The sequence below is a fragment of the Nuphar pumila genome, chromosome 5, assembly GCF_984573655.1.
Source record: "Nuphar pumila chromosome 5, dmNupPumi1.hap1.1, whole genome shotgun sequence".
Taxonomy (NCBI): Eukaryota; Viridiplantae; Streptophyta; class Magnoliopsida; order Nymphaeales; family Nymphaeaceae; genus Nuphar; species Nuphar pumila.
The window spans coordinates 17,457,985-17,474,916 of record NC_143253.1 but is presented as its reverse complement, the minus strand read 5'-3'; positions in this window follow the sequence as shown (position 1 = coordinate 17,474,916).

Below are 16,932 nucleotides of genomic sequence, written 5' to 3'. Positions count from 1 at the left end.
TTTCAAATATGCAACTAAAAAACTAAAGCCAGTAGATACTTTTTTATGTTACTTTTTTTTTTCGACAAAGACTTTTTTTATGTTACTTATAGTTTGAGAAAGAAACTGCACAAAACTTTTTTATGCTAGGATGACCTAGCTTTTTATGCCACAAAAAAATATCTAAGTGTTGTATATTATAACAAAATGTGTTTTTTTGGAATAATCAATCGATCCATATAGTAGAAGATCTCTCTCCCTAGACAATTTGAGAAACTGAAAGTAAATTCAAGTTAAGTTTTAGAACAAATCTAATTTTGAGAATGGAAATTTTGAAAATTTGTTAAATCATGATCAAAATAAATTAGTCATATTTTGAGTATAAGTGATATACCATAATCGATCACTAACCATTGCTTGTTTAAACTAGTGTTTATTATTATTTATTTGAAATTCTAGAACTTGATCATGTTGATCAATGAATTATTAGGAGAGCAACTTATCAAGATCTTCTATTTTATTGAAAAACAAAAACTTATCAAGATCTTCTAGCACCTTAATTAGAGTTTATATTATAATAGTGAGTGCTTAATTATCACAAGAACAATACATTGCAGGAATATAGAGAATCGAGTAATTTAAGCTTGATTAAAGGCCAAAGTGTTATGAAAGACCACATTTTTCTTGAGGAATGCCCACCAAAACCGAGCCCACTATTCCTTTTTTTTCACTATAGCAAAAGAAAAAGGTTAGGCAAAAAGGTGTTTTCTTTTCAAAGTATATATAGCACTTTCCAGTGGAAAATAACCAAGACATGAAAAGAATAAGAGTAAAAATACTATAGCTAACCATGGTCCATGGTTATTGGCAAAACAAGCCATACATGCCTTTTCTAAAACGACCTTTTTCCTAAATAAAGAAGAGTGAAAACATAGATTAAAATAAATAAAGTTGCTAAGATCAACATTTTGCTTCTATCATTAAATTGAGTTTTATAGTACCTCAAGGTGAAAGCTATCAAAATCATCCACTAACTTCAAATTTTATGTAACTCAACAAAGAGAGACACTCAGTTTCTTTCAAAAAAAAAAAACACAAACACTAACGCTCAGTCACACCTACTAACTACAAATTTTGTATCATGACATAGTGACACGCCATTTTGGCCGTGCGTCCCTCATGACACGAGCAGACACATTGAGATACATATTCACATGAACGTTATTTTAATTTTTTATAATTTTATTACCTTTTAAAATATTTCAATAAAAAGCATTTTTAAATATTAAATTATAAAAAAAGGTCTTTATCAAAATATTTCAATAAAAAACATTCTTTAATATTTCTCATTCAAGATTTTGAAATTCTAATGTAAAACTAGAGAAAGATTTGGGGTTGTCCCAGTATTCAATATGTTTGTAGGAGCAACCAGGCATTGGGGATCCAGACCAGGTCAAAGATTTGGGGTTGGCTGAGGTTTGACTTGGGATTGTTAGGTCTAGTTCAGAACATTGAAGGGGTTTTGCAAGCTCAATATAACTTGCATCTATGATTTCTAGCTTATTAGTTTCTTACCTTCATTAGTAGCAAATATTTTTTCTATATATAATATTTAGTGCTATTAAAGTTACTAAATTATATGAAAATATTGACATAGATTTTTTATTTTAGTTTAAATTCTATGGATGGGATCTAAAAGTTGTGCTTAGTGGAAAATGAGTTTTAAATCATATGATTGCCACACATGAGCAAGTTTTTTAAGGGCTTCAAAAAGTAACGGCCCATAATGCACTAAAATTTAGTGACTCAAAAAACTATATTTTTGGATCGAAATAACATGATTCAAGGTTTGATCCTTAACAAATAAACCATATTAAACACACCTAGTCGTCAAATTAAGTCAATAAAGCTTGAACCTATGATTTTCAGCTTAATAGTTCTATATAATTACATGCCTTCAATGACACCAAATACTAACCCATATATATTATTTATTTATTTATATTGTGGTTAATATTGCATATGCATAGAAAAGAGGTTTTATTACACTACAAGAAAATAGGTGTGTAGCGACGGAAGTTAGCGAAGGAATTATTCTGTCTCTAGTTAGCGACGGATTAACGAGAGAAGCACATCCGTCGCTATAATCAATGAAATTTACGAAAATAGCGACGGATGTTATCCCGTCGCCAACTCTGTCGCTACTTAGCGACGGATGTTCCGACGGAACATTTTGTCGTAATGGGCGCACCAGTTCGCGACGGATTTTAGGACAGACAAATTTCCGTCGCTATGTAGCAACGGACTTGGCGACGAAATATATTTCGTCGCTATGTTCGTAAATTTGATTTATGACGGCTTAGCGACAGAATTCATCTGTCGCTAATTGTCGATTAACTTAATCCCAGACTTATTTTCCTTTTCTTCTTTCGCTGCTCCTGCTCCCGCCGTTCGCCCACTCCCGTCGTTCGTCGTCCGGTCGCTCTCGCCGTTCAGGTATTACGAGGACCGCGAGCATCGGCAGGGGGTTAACCCCCTGCCGGAACGGGGTCAACCCCCTGCCTTTCCGGCAGGAGGTCGACCCTTTGTCGGGGTTAACCCCCTGCCGGAACAGGCAGGGGGTTAAACCCCTATGTTTTAGAAGGGAGTTGACACCCTGCCGGAACAGCAGATTTAATAAATTATGATGTATAATTTATTTATTTATTTTAAAACATTGTTTTTTGCAGATTTTTCAACGGAACCCGCTTGTGCTCAGCCACCCGTGGTAAGTAAGTGACAAAAAAATGCAAATCGGGTAAATACCCGTGGTGAGTAAGTGATGCAAGCGTATCACATGTTATTTAATTTATTAGATGTAACACTTTATTTTTCACACACTCACTTAGTTGTTGATATTTAGGGTTGCTTTGTTGGAGTTCGGAGATCATGCTGAGCATGATTTTAATATATGAATATGGAAGTGTTCTTATTTTTGGAGTACGGAGTCCATGCTAGGCATGATAGTAGTTAGTGGAATATTGAAGTGTGTTTGCTGCAAGTACATGTTTGTCATTTGTTTGATATGAATGATTACGATGTATTGCAATGTTTGATGTAATTGTATTCATGCTTGCATGTAGTTACTTTCAATTTGATTATGGCTTTCAGGTAAAATTGTATAATAAAAGCATGTTTCAAATGATTGTATCGTGTCATTAATAGTTTGCACATGAAAATATTAAGTTATTAATGCATGCATCATATTTTTTGTTATTGTATGACATCATATGTTGCATGATAAATTTGATATTTTTTTCATCATAGCATTCTGATGATTCTCTTTTAATTGGTTAGGTTATTATTCGTAACATCATAAGAAAATGACTGCAAACCGTGAATGGATGTACTGTAGGATAGTGGACAATGAGTTATCGCATGAATATATGAATGGTGTTGAAAGTTTTATTAATTTACAACGGCAAGTGTCAGTACAGTGGATCTCACAGGTCAGATTAGGTGTCTCTGCAAGATTTGTAAGAATAATCGATTTGTAGAACCTCATGACGTTAAACATCACCTATACAGGAAGGGTTTTGTGAGTGATTATCAGAACTGGACGTTTCATAAAGAAGAATTTAGAAACAATTTTGTTGCACGGGTGAATGTGGTGCACGATAATCCATATATGGATTTGATATTTGATGCCGCAGAAACAGAATTGGGTTCTGCTATGAGTTCTAGTGATGTAAGAACTGTCGTAGATGAAGAATCACCAAATGATGCAGCTAGTAGATTTTATGATTTACTTAAAAATGCTGATGAGCCACTTTGGAACGGTTGCGAGAGTCACACTATCTTGTCTGCAGTTCTTCAACTAATGAATTTGAAGTCCGAGTATAATTTGAGTCAACCATGTTTTGATTGTTTGTGCATGATTGTGAAGAGTATGTTGCCCAAAGATGAGAAATTGTCACAAAGTTTCTATCGTGCGAAAGTTATGGTCAATGCTCTAGATATGAGGTACAAAAAGATTGATGCTTGTCCAAATCACTGCATTTTGTATTTCAAGGAGCAAAAAAATAACATATCATGCCCGTCATGTAGGCATCCTCGGTTCAAGTCAAAGATAGGAGACAATGGTAGCACGAGATCAAAGGAAGTTTCATACAAGTCGCTCTGCTACTTTCCTATCACTCCTAGATTGCAATGATTGTATATGTCTTCAAAGACAGCTAAACATATGAGATGACATGCAAATAAAGTTTGACACGATGAAAACAAGATCACATATCCTGTTGACGTTGAAGCTTGGAAGCACATTGATCGTAGTCATCAGAACTTCGCAATGAAAGTGCGAAATGTTAGACTCGGTCTATGTACAGGTGGATTTAATCCATTTGGGGGTAGATCAACTCCATACTCATGCTGGCCAGTATTTGTAACTCCATATAACCTTCCACCAAGCTTGTGTATGAAACGTTCAAATCTTTTCTTGTCTCTGTTGATCCCTGGTCCAACCTCACCTGGCCAAAATCTTGATGTATATTTAAGGCCATTGATTGATGAACTAAAAGTACTGTGGGATGACGGTGTTACCACGTATGATGCCCATAAAAAACAGAATTTCAACATGAAGGTCGTTGTTCTATGGACAATCAATGACTTCCCTGCATATGGTATGCTATCTGGTTTGAGCACACATGGGAGGTTGGCATGGCCGTACTGCATGGAGGATTCCAAAGCTTTTAGATTGACGCATGGAAGGAAGCCTTGCTGGTTTGAGTGCCATCGTCGATTTCTACCCAGCGATCATTCGTTCCGACGACAAAAAAATGTGTTTAAAGCAGGCACAACTGAAATGGAAGGTTCATCCACAAGTTTGTCTGGCATAGAGATTCTAAGAAGATTGTGATACTTTCTAGATGTATTAACAGATGCCCGCAGTCCTACACCCTTCCGTGGATTTGGGAAGGATCACAATTGGATGAAGAAATCTATTTTTTGGGAACTACCGTATTGGTCGACCCTATTGATACAACATAATTTGGTTGTGATGCATGTGGAGAAAAATGTGTTTGATAATGTGTTCAATACAATAATGAATGTTAAAGGGAAAACGAAGGATAATCCGAAGGCCCGTATGGATTTAAAAGTAATATATAAAAGACTAGAATTGGAACTCAAAGAGTATAATGGCAAAGTACAGAAACCAAAGGCAAAGTACGTGCTTGGACCTGATCAAATAAAACATATATGTCAATGGTTGAGACAATTGAGTTTTCTAGATGGATATGTCTCTAACATTGCTCGGGCTGTGAAGATTGATAATGGACAGTTATATGGGTTGAAGAGTCATGATTGTCATATCTTTATGTAACAATTGATACCCCTAGCATTCCATGATATGTTAGACAAACCTATATGGAGGTATTGTCTGAGTTGAGTGGATTTTTTAGAACATTGTGTGCATCAGAAGTTGTAGTATCTGATGTAAAGAATCTTGAGGATTCTGTCATCACCACTGTTTGTCTGCTAGAAAAGATATTTCCGCCAACATTTTTCGATGTTATGGAACATTTGATCATACATTTGTCATATGAACTAAGGGTTTGTGGCCCTGTGCAATATCGATGGATGTACCCATTTGAAAGGTATATGTTTTTTTTATATTTGTCTTTTTAATGGCAGATATTTAAAATTTGAAATATATATTTTTGCCAGATGCATATTCGACCTCAAAAAAAAGGTTAGTAATAAAGCAAGAGTAAAAGGCTCTATTTGTGAGTTGTACACTTTAGAAGAGATTTCAAATTTCTCATCTATGTACTTTGAACCTCACATTTCAACACGTTACACATGCCCACCCCGTAACGATGATGGAGAACAAGTAACTGTAGCTGACAAGCTGTCGATATTTCAACCACTTGGGCATGCATTTGGTAGTTGCCGATCAAGGCTCTTGACAGATCGAGAGCAAGATGCAACACACATCTATATTCTTTTTAATTGCTCAACGATCGACGCATACATCGAGTAAGTATATGTAGACGCAACACAATTATAAATCCTTTTATGTTCTATACGTGCATACATGGTTCGATAATATAAGTATTTGTAGTTTGTAGACGATTTGATATGGAGTTGCAAAGAGAAGTTTCACATCTCACTGATGCAAAAGTACAAAAAGAACGTGAAACTAAGTTTGTGGAGTGGTTGAAACGGTTGGTAAAGAAGCTAACATAAATTTTGTACTTGTAAATAACACTAAATTACTTAATTGGTCGTGATCACAATCATTGTTTATGTCTGTGCGTAGGTCCGCCATGGTGATGTTAAAGATCAAGGAATATGTGATTTAGAAAAAGGTCCGACCAAAGTTGTGCAATGCTACAACGGGTACATCGTAAATGGTTATCGATTCCATACAAAATATTATGGTATAAACAAATCAACGATGAATAGTGGTGTGTGTGTCAAGGGTAGCAGCTACGGTAAAAATGAACATGATTACTACGGTGTTATAGAGGAAATAATGGAGTTGGCTTACTTAGGCATAAATAACAAGGTAACTTTATTCAAGTGTCATTTGTTTGATCCAACTGCATCAAGACTCGACAAAGCTTCAGGCATTGTGGAGGTGAATCATAAATCCAGGTTTGGAACATATGAACCATTCATATTAGCCTCGCAAGCTCAACAAGTTTATTATACTTCATATCCTAGTATAAAAAAGTCAGATAGAAATGAATGGTGGGCAGTTTGCAAGGTGAAGTCCAAACTATACCCTGAGTATGATCAGTTACAGGAAGACAAGTTAGCTGAAGACAGTGATTACTTTCAATCATATGATATCTATAACTTCGCTTATGGTCACGATGTTGTGCATGATATGCATGTCATATCTTCATTGTCCGATGAAACATTCATAGAAGAATGTGATTCAAATGATATACCAAGTGGATGGGTAAACAATGAAGAAGAAGAAAGTTAAACAAGTGACGAGGAAGAATTCTCAAGCTAGTGAGCAAAATCTTGTAATACAAACCTCTATTTGAATGCATTGCAATACTTGATGTGAATGATTTGAATTATTTGAATGTATTGTAATACTTTATGCGAATGAATGAGTTCTATTGCAATACTTGATGTGAATGATTTGAATTATTTGAATATATTATAATACTTGATACGAATGATTTGAATGCATTGTAATGAATGACGTGAATGATTTGAATTATTTGAATGCATTGCAATACTTGATTCGAATGAATGAGTTGTATTGCAATACTTGATGTGAATGATTTGAATTATTTGAATGTATTGTAATACTTGATACGAATGATTTAAATGCATTGCAATACTTGATGTGAAAGATTTGAATTATTTGAATGCATTGCAATACTTGATGTGAATGATTTGAATTATTTGAATGCATTGTAATACTTAATGCGAATGATTTGAATGCATTGCAATGCTTGATGTGAATGATTTGAATGCATTGCAGTACCTGATATGAATGATTTAAATGCATTGCAGTACTTGATGTGAATGACTTGAATGTATTGTAATACTTGATGTAAATGATTTGATTGCATTGTAATACTTGATGTTAATGACTTGAATGTATTGTAATACTTGATGCAAATGAATGAGTTGTATTGTAGTTGATGTTAATGATTTGAATTATTTGAATGTATTGTAATACTTGTTGCGAATCATTTGAATGTATTGCAATACTTGATGTGGATGATTTGAATGTATTGTAATACTTGATGTGAATTATTTGAATATATTGTATGACATATGTTATTTGTTAGAATATGGTTCGTGGAGGTTACAGTGGTCGCTCATCCAGTAGTAGTCAGGCCCAACCTTCATCTTAACGGGCTTCTGTGATAGGTATATCATTTAACTAATTGGATGCTTAATTAGTTCAAATGTGCATTTTGAGAATTTTTAACGTATTTTTTTACAGATGATGTTTCATTTGTACACGACCCACCTACACCAGTTGATCACACAAGTCAGGAGCCAACACAGGAAGCAGGATCTTCTCAGTCTGGCACAAGAAGACTCATTCGAATAGTGTGTATCGATAATCGACCAAAAATATTTCATTTTCAATTATTGCATATCTTATAAATATTTTATATTGATATTTACTGTGTACCAATTCATGTGCAGCACGAGGTTTGAGTCACAAGAAGTAGTACGCGAGATTAGGAATTCACTTCTTCAACATCTACCAGGACCGGTTGCTCAATGGAAAGAGTACCCAAATGAGGTGTTAGACAGATTGTGGTCCTCATTCACGAAAAACAGTTGTTTCTCATAGTTAATGTGTTTCATATTTAATTTTTTTAGTCATGTTTACTAACTTTCTGAAAATATTTGTAGGCTTCGAATCGCTTCGCAACTACGGTGGAAGAAAATGATGCAAGGAAGGTGTGACAGAAGGTGACTGTCAATCGATTTGCAGACATGCTGCACAATATGAAGACTATAACAAAAAAAGCATCTGGCAGAATAGATGATCCACTACAGTGGAAGGGCCATGGCCCTATTACTATCAGGAGAGATTATTGGGATGGAATATGTGATAAGTGGGCGGGAGATGCATTTCGAAATCGCTCTGCGAAGGCTGCACAAAATCGAGCGAAAATGCCCGAAGCCCATCTACACACAGGTGGATCTAAGACATTTCGGAGCCACCTGAAGAAAATGGTAACTCATCAATATATAATATTAATTTTATAAGTATTGTTGCAAACTTGTTAACTAAATCTTTTATCATTTAATTTCACAGGAAGCAGAAAAAGGAGGCATTGTACCATATAAGGATGTGTTTGTTGAAACACATAAACGAAAGACCACGGGCAACTTCGTATCAGAGAAGGCGAGAACGACAACGATATGTATTTATTCTATTAATAATCATTGCAATATGCAAGTTATCATAATGTTATCATTAATTATTAATGCATACTTTAAACATTATTTTGTAGGAGGCATATGAGCAACAGATGGTAGAGCGATATGACGATGACGCTACTCAGCATCCATCATTTGATCCTGCAACATTGGTGACTGCAGCAGATGAACCCAAAAAAGGTCGCGTGTTCGGGTTTGGGAGTAATATGAACACTTCACTTGTTATTGCTTCTTCCAGTTACGGCTCACCCCCTTCTTCCGTCGACATAAGCTCCAAGCAGCAGCCTATTCTTTCCGGTGAAGATGTACGACAGATCGTTAAGGACATAATGTGTGACTACTTCCATGAAACCGTCGTCGACGTTCTCCGAACTGAGTTCAACAGTTTTTTGCTGAACAGGGGAACTTCGATTACAGGTCCCTCTTAGGTATAATCACATATTCAGTTTTTTGACTGCCTTAGAACACATATGAGCATAATTGAATCACATATATAACTTTTTGTCTGTCTTAGAGCACATATAAGCATGATAGAATCACATATATAGTTTTTTGCCTGCCTTAGAGCACATATGAGCATAATCGAATCACATATATAACTTTTTGCCTGTCTTAGAGCACATATGAGCATGATAGAATCACATATAGAGTTTTTTGCCTGCCTTAGAGCACATATGAGCATGCTATAATCACATATAAAGTTTTTAGCCGGCCTTTGAGCACATATGAGCATGATAAAATTACATATAAAGTTTTTTTGACTGTCTTAGAACACATATGAGCATGCTATAATCACATATTCAGTTTTTTGACTGCCTTAGAATACATATGAGCATGCTATAATCACATATTCAGTTTTTTGACTACCTTAAAATACATATGAGCATGCTAGAATCACACATTCAGTTTTTTTACTGCCTTAGAACACATATCATTCATGATAGAATCACATATAAAGTTTTTTGCTTTGCCTGTCTTAGAGCACATATGAGCATGATAGAATCACATATAGAGTTTTTCTGACTGCCTTAAAACACATATGAGCATGCTATAATCACATATTCAATTTTTTGACGGCCTTAGCACACATATGAGCATGATAGAATCACATATATAGCTTTTTGTCTGCCTTAGAGCACATATGAGCATAATACAATCACATATAGAGTTTTTCTAGCTACCTTAGAACACATATGAGCATGATATAGTCACATATAGAGTTTTTTTACTGCCTTAGAACACATATCATTCATGATAAAATCACATATAGAGTTTTTTGCCTTCCTTAGAGCATATATGAGCATGATAAAATCACATATAAAGTTTTTTTACTGCCTTAGAACACATATGAGCACATGATAGAATCACATGTAGTGTATAATTTATTTTAATATATTTTGTTTATCAATATTGACTGCTCTTTTCTTGTGTAGGTTGCTAGCGATAATCAGTGTAGCAGAGCTGAAGGGACAGATCAAGGCAATGAACAAGAAGACGCACAAAATCTTGGCGATGATTAGATTAATGTGTTGAAGAAGTTCTATTTTTTTTGTTTCGAAATTATAATTATTGAATTGTAAATAATTAAACTTGTTAATTTTAAAGTGGAACGATTAATTGTTGTAGATTCCTTTTATATGAAATTTTATGTGTACTTTGTTTTTTATTTACAGGAAATATAAATTGTACAAGAAATATAAATTGTAGTGTTCTAGATATTTAATTTTCAAATAAATTTTTTTATTTTTTTTCGTGTTTGTGACGGATTAGCGACGGATTTTTCCGTCGCTATACATATAAATATAGCGACGGATGTAAATTCGTCGCCAAGTCGAGGTCGTCGTTTAGTACCGGCGGATTTGCGACAGAATCCGTCGTTCGTTATTCTGTCACAATTAGCGACGGAATTGGCGACGGATTTATTCTGTCGCCAGTTAGCATCAAAAATTTTGCGATGTAAGTTGTCTGTCGCTAGTCCGTCACTAACCCAGTTAGCGACGGAATGAGGTCGTCGCTATTCCAGTGCTTTGTTGTGGTGTTAGACCATGTGTTTCCAACATGTAAGCAGGTATTTCAAGGGTATCAAAATTCAACAGCTCACAATGTGCTAAAATTTTATGACTCAAAATCATATTTTTATATCGAAAAATAATTGTACTGTATGATTAATTTGACACATTTCTCTAAAAATCTTACAAATTTTGTTATTTACCTGATGCCCAAAATCACAAATACCCAACTTTGTTGAGACCCTTTTACAATTTGCAATTATGAATTGATGTGTTATTGCAATAAAATTATACCATCGAGTAGTGCAAACTCCCACTTAAATCCATACTCACATGTTTTCTTGTGCGGATCTCACGAACTCGCATAACTTTATTTGTGAAAATTCGGTGAAACTGAAACTTTTAAAATTGCAAATATCCTACGTATTCACGTACACTTCATGAATTCACATAAATATCGTGTGAACCTCCACTTTAGTTTAACTGAACGTCGCAACATCCCAAATATTATATGCAGACTTTATCCTGTTCATATTTGTTATTTTTTGTAGTTATTTTACATGGGCATGCCCATTCTAATAAAAACCCACTCATACATATAAATTCATTTAAATGACATTATATATAATATTAATGAGTTACAATGTTGATATTCCATAAAAATTTACAAAATAATCACATAAAATCAATGTTAGGGACCACTAGTTACGGAACACTGTTTGATTCAACAATTAAAGATGTCGTTAAAGATGTGCTTACCAGACAAAAATATCATCGATGGTTTAACCATAATGAAGTGCCACCTATGAATAGTTACAGGAATAAGTCAGTGAAGGAAAGTAGGTTGAGGACCACAAATAACCCCAGTTTATATGAAAATAACCCTGAGGGTGCAGACAATGGGTTTATAGATCATTTATGAACTCTGCAAAAAATAAGAAATATCGCATATATTCGTAAATATTTAAGTATGATATTTGCAATGTTGCGACATTCAGTTAAACTAAAGTGGAGTTTTGCACATATGTTTATATGAATTCGTGAAGTATATGCGAATAAGTAGAATATTTGTGATTTTAATGGTTTTAATCTAATCGAAAGTTTGCACAATATTTATGCAAATAAGTAAGATATTTACAATTTTAGTGGTTTCAGTTTAATCAGAGGTTCATACATATATTTATGCAAATTTGTGAAGTATATGCGAATAAGTAGGATATTTACTATTTTAATGATTTAATTTTTGTAAATAAAGTTATGCGAGTTCGTGAGGTTTGCATAAGAAAACATGTAATTCTGGATTTAAGTGAGAGTTTGTACTAGCCGATGAGCGATACAATTTTATTGCGATAACCCATCAATTCGTAATTTGAAAGGGTAAAAGGGTCTTGAGAAGGTTAGGTATTTGCTATTTTGGATATCAGGAGATTAGCAAAGGGTTTTCAGAAAAATGTATCAATTTAGTAGTACAATGCGACTATTTTTTGTTTTTATATAAAGAAATCATGATCCAAGGTAAAATACCTAGCAAAGGAACCATATTGAACACATATACCAGGTCAAAACGAATAGATAAAACTTGCACCTAACATATATAAATGAGTTAATCAAGATCTATAGATTTCTTATGCGATGCTCTGCAAGCAACCAAAATCTAACCACATGCATGTGTTCCACATGGTTTGTTTGCTAAGGATCAAATTCAGATGTGGTCTTTTGAGTTAATGAAGTTTTGGCACATTGTGGGCCATTGATTTTTGGGTCCCTTTAAAAACTTTATTAGTTGTCCTAATCACTTGATTCAAAACAAGTTTCTTACAAACAATGTAGACATTGGTAACATTTGATTTTAAAAAAATAGAATATTTCGAAGAAAAGAGTGATTTCTACTCATTAATTCCTTACCTTTATTAGTAGCTAATATTTACCCGTAAGAATAGACAAGCAAAATGCTGAACGCACTAAAGGAATTAGCGATGGTGGGCAGAACAACGTCCATCGTTGATCCACGCATGATCATTTGTTGATGATCATTTGTGTATGTGTGTGTGAGGGGTAGGTGCCTATCGACATATATGCCTAACCGAATGGACACACGCCACGTGATGGACACTCAGCATGTTCAGGATTAAATAACTTTTAGGGCTTCAAAGGTGCCACTAAAAAGTGATTTACATGTGTTTTGAAGTGCAACTGAAACTTTTGAAGCGCCTCTAAAGGTCTGGGTGAAAAAATAGTCTTGGGTGGCGCTTCAAAAGCGCTGAAGGATATTTTTTAACGTGAATGTGCGATGAGCATCCATCATGCGTGCGATGGACGCTCAACACTTACCTTTTTCACTATATATATATATATATATATATATATATATATATAGAGAGAGAGAGAGAGAGAGAGAGAGAGAGAGACCAACGGCCGGATCCGCTTGTTTGGCAGGAGCAGTTAGTGCAGGTCACCAATTGTTGGGGGGGAGTTGCAAGTTTTAACCCTAATGGCATGATTGCACGTTTCCTTGTGGTGGGATGTTGCAAGTTCAAACCACTGGTACGTTGAATAGTAACTAGTGGGGTTCTGCCTACCTAGCTTGCCTTTAAAAAAAAAACTGGTAGAGGTCGGCCTAACCTCAGCTTTCTCTATCGAAGAGAGAGAGGTTCTATTTTCATAACTGAATGCAAACAAGGAATTAGAATCCAACTCCTTTTCTATGAAAGAATTAAAAAAAAAACTCGGGAGTCTCTGGCAATCAAACTCCAAATACGCTCGTAGAGATAGAGAGGAATGAGAGACAGGTTCTATTTTCATAACTGAATGCAAACAAGGAATTAGAATCCAGCTCCATTACTGTGAAAGAATTAAAAAAACTTGGGAGTCTTTTGAGAGTTAAACTCCAAATACACTCGTAAGGACAAAAAGAACAAAAAAAAAATGAATCTTCAACATTCAAATATTTCTTTTTTTTACTAGAAGAAACCGCTCTAGGCGCAGAGACCTAGCCGCGCTGGCTCAGCCTGCTCTCTGTCCATGTCGGCGTCAAACTCCTAGGGCTTACCCCTCGACCCCAGGGAGTCACCAAAGCTTAGACTTACGCAAGCAGGTTAGGCCCATGAAATTTGCACCTAGACTGCCCGTCAGACTGTCGAGCCCCCATCCCACTACGCCAAACCCATTGGGTCTGCAACATTCAAACATTTATTGGCTTGCTACTCAGGGACTGCCACCAACTTGGCCTTACTTATTCGAGACTTTTACTTTTTACATAAAGTGTTTTACCTGATCCCATCTCAACTCATCCCATTCTTAAATTCGTTGGCTCAGCTAGGTTAATTTGTAAAATCACAATATTTTAAAAATATCATCCATATTTGTAACATAGCTCAACAGTAAGATCTAAAAAAAAAGATGTCTGAAAAAAAAACATGGTTTTGGAAGCAGGTCTAGTGTTCGGGGCAGAACAGATTTGCTCTGGTAATGAATAATGATATATACTTTGGAGTTTGATACGAGGCAGACAAAAGAGTTCTCCAATAAAAAAATTGCACCGATAAATGACAAATTAGTCTTTGGTGTAATGTTCCCTTTCAGCATACAACCTCACATGGCTACGAGTGTTGTGGAGGGAAACAATGAACAATCAACAAATTAGATGGCATGGTAGACCCAGTGAAAGGGCTTTACTTGTTTACAGGTTGTGCGTTTCTTTTCAAGCTCTCTTTTTTCCTTTTGAGAGAGAGAGAGAGGGGGGGGGGGGATGCTTTTAAGCTTCTTCATATTGTTGATGTTGTGGTCATTTCATAGTACTAGAAAAAATGTACTTAGAATGGTGAGGATTCCATACTCCACAGTGTGATTCCTATAACTGAAGAAACAAAGGATTGGTAAATGATAGTCATTCCACATGTATTGGAGGGTGTGAAGCAAGTGCATCTACAATAGTTTTAATTTGGAAGATCTACCGAATTTATTTGAGGATTAATATTTGATGCCTATGAAACACCAAAACATATGGAACTATTGAGCTGAAAATCATAAGTTCAAGCTTTATCAACTCAATCTGACCGCATAGATGTGTTCAAGTAGGTTTGTTTGCTAAGGATTAAGCCTTGGATCATGTTATTTAGATCCAAAAATATGATTTTTTGAGTCATAAAATTTAAATGCATTGTAGACCGCTCATTTTTTAAGATCTTAAAATAACTGCTTATGTGTTAGAATCATATTATTCAAAACTCATTTTCCACTAAACAAACATTGTAGATCACATCCATAAGATTTAATTTACAAAACACACACACTAAAATGTAAGATTTTCAGCTCAATAGTTCCATATAATTTGGTGCCTTCAAAGGCACCAAATATTAACCGTTTATTTGTAGTCTTTCATTTATGGCTAGTAGCACACTCATTAGTACCAACACTGGTTAGATCTGGATCTGACATATATTTTCAGATCCAGGTAGCATGTATCCAGACCCACGTCAGATTCATAACAATTATAATCAGGTCTAGACGGATCCATGGTATAATCTTTTTATATTCATTGGGCCCAGTAGCAGGAACTCAGATTATGACAGGATCTATGACTGCATTATGAATTTATGAGATCTGAGTGGGATCTGGATCTAAAACAGAATCCAATTTCACTATATGGGTCAAGCAAGACCTGAGTCATATCTATCATATTTGAATGTGCTGTAAGAGCCATAAAAGCAAGCTGTATCTACTCAATCTAACCATAAAGATATGTTCAGCATGGTTCGTTTGCTACGAATCAAGCCTTGGATCTTGCTTTTATGTTGTAAAAACATGATTTTTTGAGTGATGAAAATTGAGAACAGTGTGGGCCTTTGATTTTTTTAACCCCCTTTAAAAAACTATTTACTTGTCATAATTACATGATTCAAAATAAGTTTCTACTAAATAAACCATGTAGATCACATCCCTAACATTGATCTACAAAAAATTGAAATTTTATGAAGAAAAATGTATTTTTTACTCATTAGTTCCTTACCTTCATATATAATCAATTGTACCTACAATCCAGTTTGGTTCTCATGATTGGAGTTGTTTTGACACAATCTAACCTCATAGATGTGTTCAACATGCATGCTCGATTTAGTAGGAACCAGCTCTTGGATCATGTTTTTCAAATAAAAAAATATGTTTTTATGAGTTAGAAAAAATTGATGCCTTCATAACCGTTGATTTTTCGATCACCAGAAAAACCTGTATACAGGTTGGATTCTATCGATCCCGGGTTTCTACTAAATAAAACATGTAAATCACATTTATAGTGTTAGATGTGAGAGAAAAAAGTAAAAAACCAAACAAGGGGGTTCCGCCCATTTGCTGGGTTGATTGTACCCACAGTCAAATCAAATGTAGAAAATATTAACCCCATATATATATATATATTGCATTTTAAAAAAATTTATTTGTGAATCTAACCATACTGATGTAATCAATATGGTTTGTTTGGAAAACATATGTTGTATCATATGATTATGGCATGCAAGCAGGCTTTCCATGTGCTTTAGAAACCAACGGCTTGCAGTTTACTAAAAGCTTGCCTGCTTGCCACCATGGGGTTGCTCGTCTGACCAGTGGAGTAGTTGTGAGGGTGCTCAGATGAAGACTCCGGATCAAACCCGTCACCCGCCGCACATTGGCTGGCGTCTGGTTGGTAAAACCTATAAGACCTCCCCTGCCCACCTGGGAGTACATCCAGCTTCGACCTTGCGGTAAAGGATGCCCCCAGTGGGTTTGGAACTCATGATGTTCCGTCAATTTGGTTACATTCACAAGTCACCCCTACCAGATGAGTGGAGCTCTTGTGGGTGGGTCCAAAAGGAGTTTATTGAAGATTTTTTTTTTCTGGTTTATTACATGGGAAAGCCTGCAATATCGGATCAGATGACCTGCCGAGCAGGAAAGTCTTGACCTTCTTAAGGATTAAAATGGGTTGGATATGGTCAAATGTGGGGTTAAACCACATTTACATTTATCTAAGATGATGCAGATTGGACACGCTGAA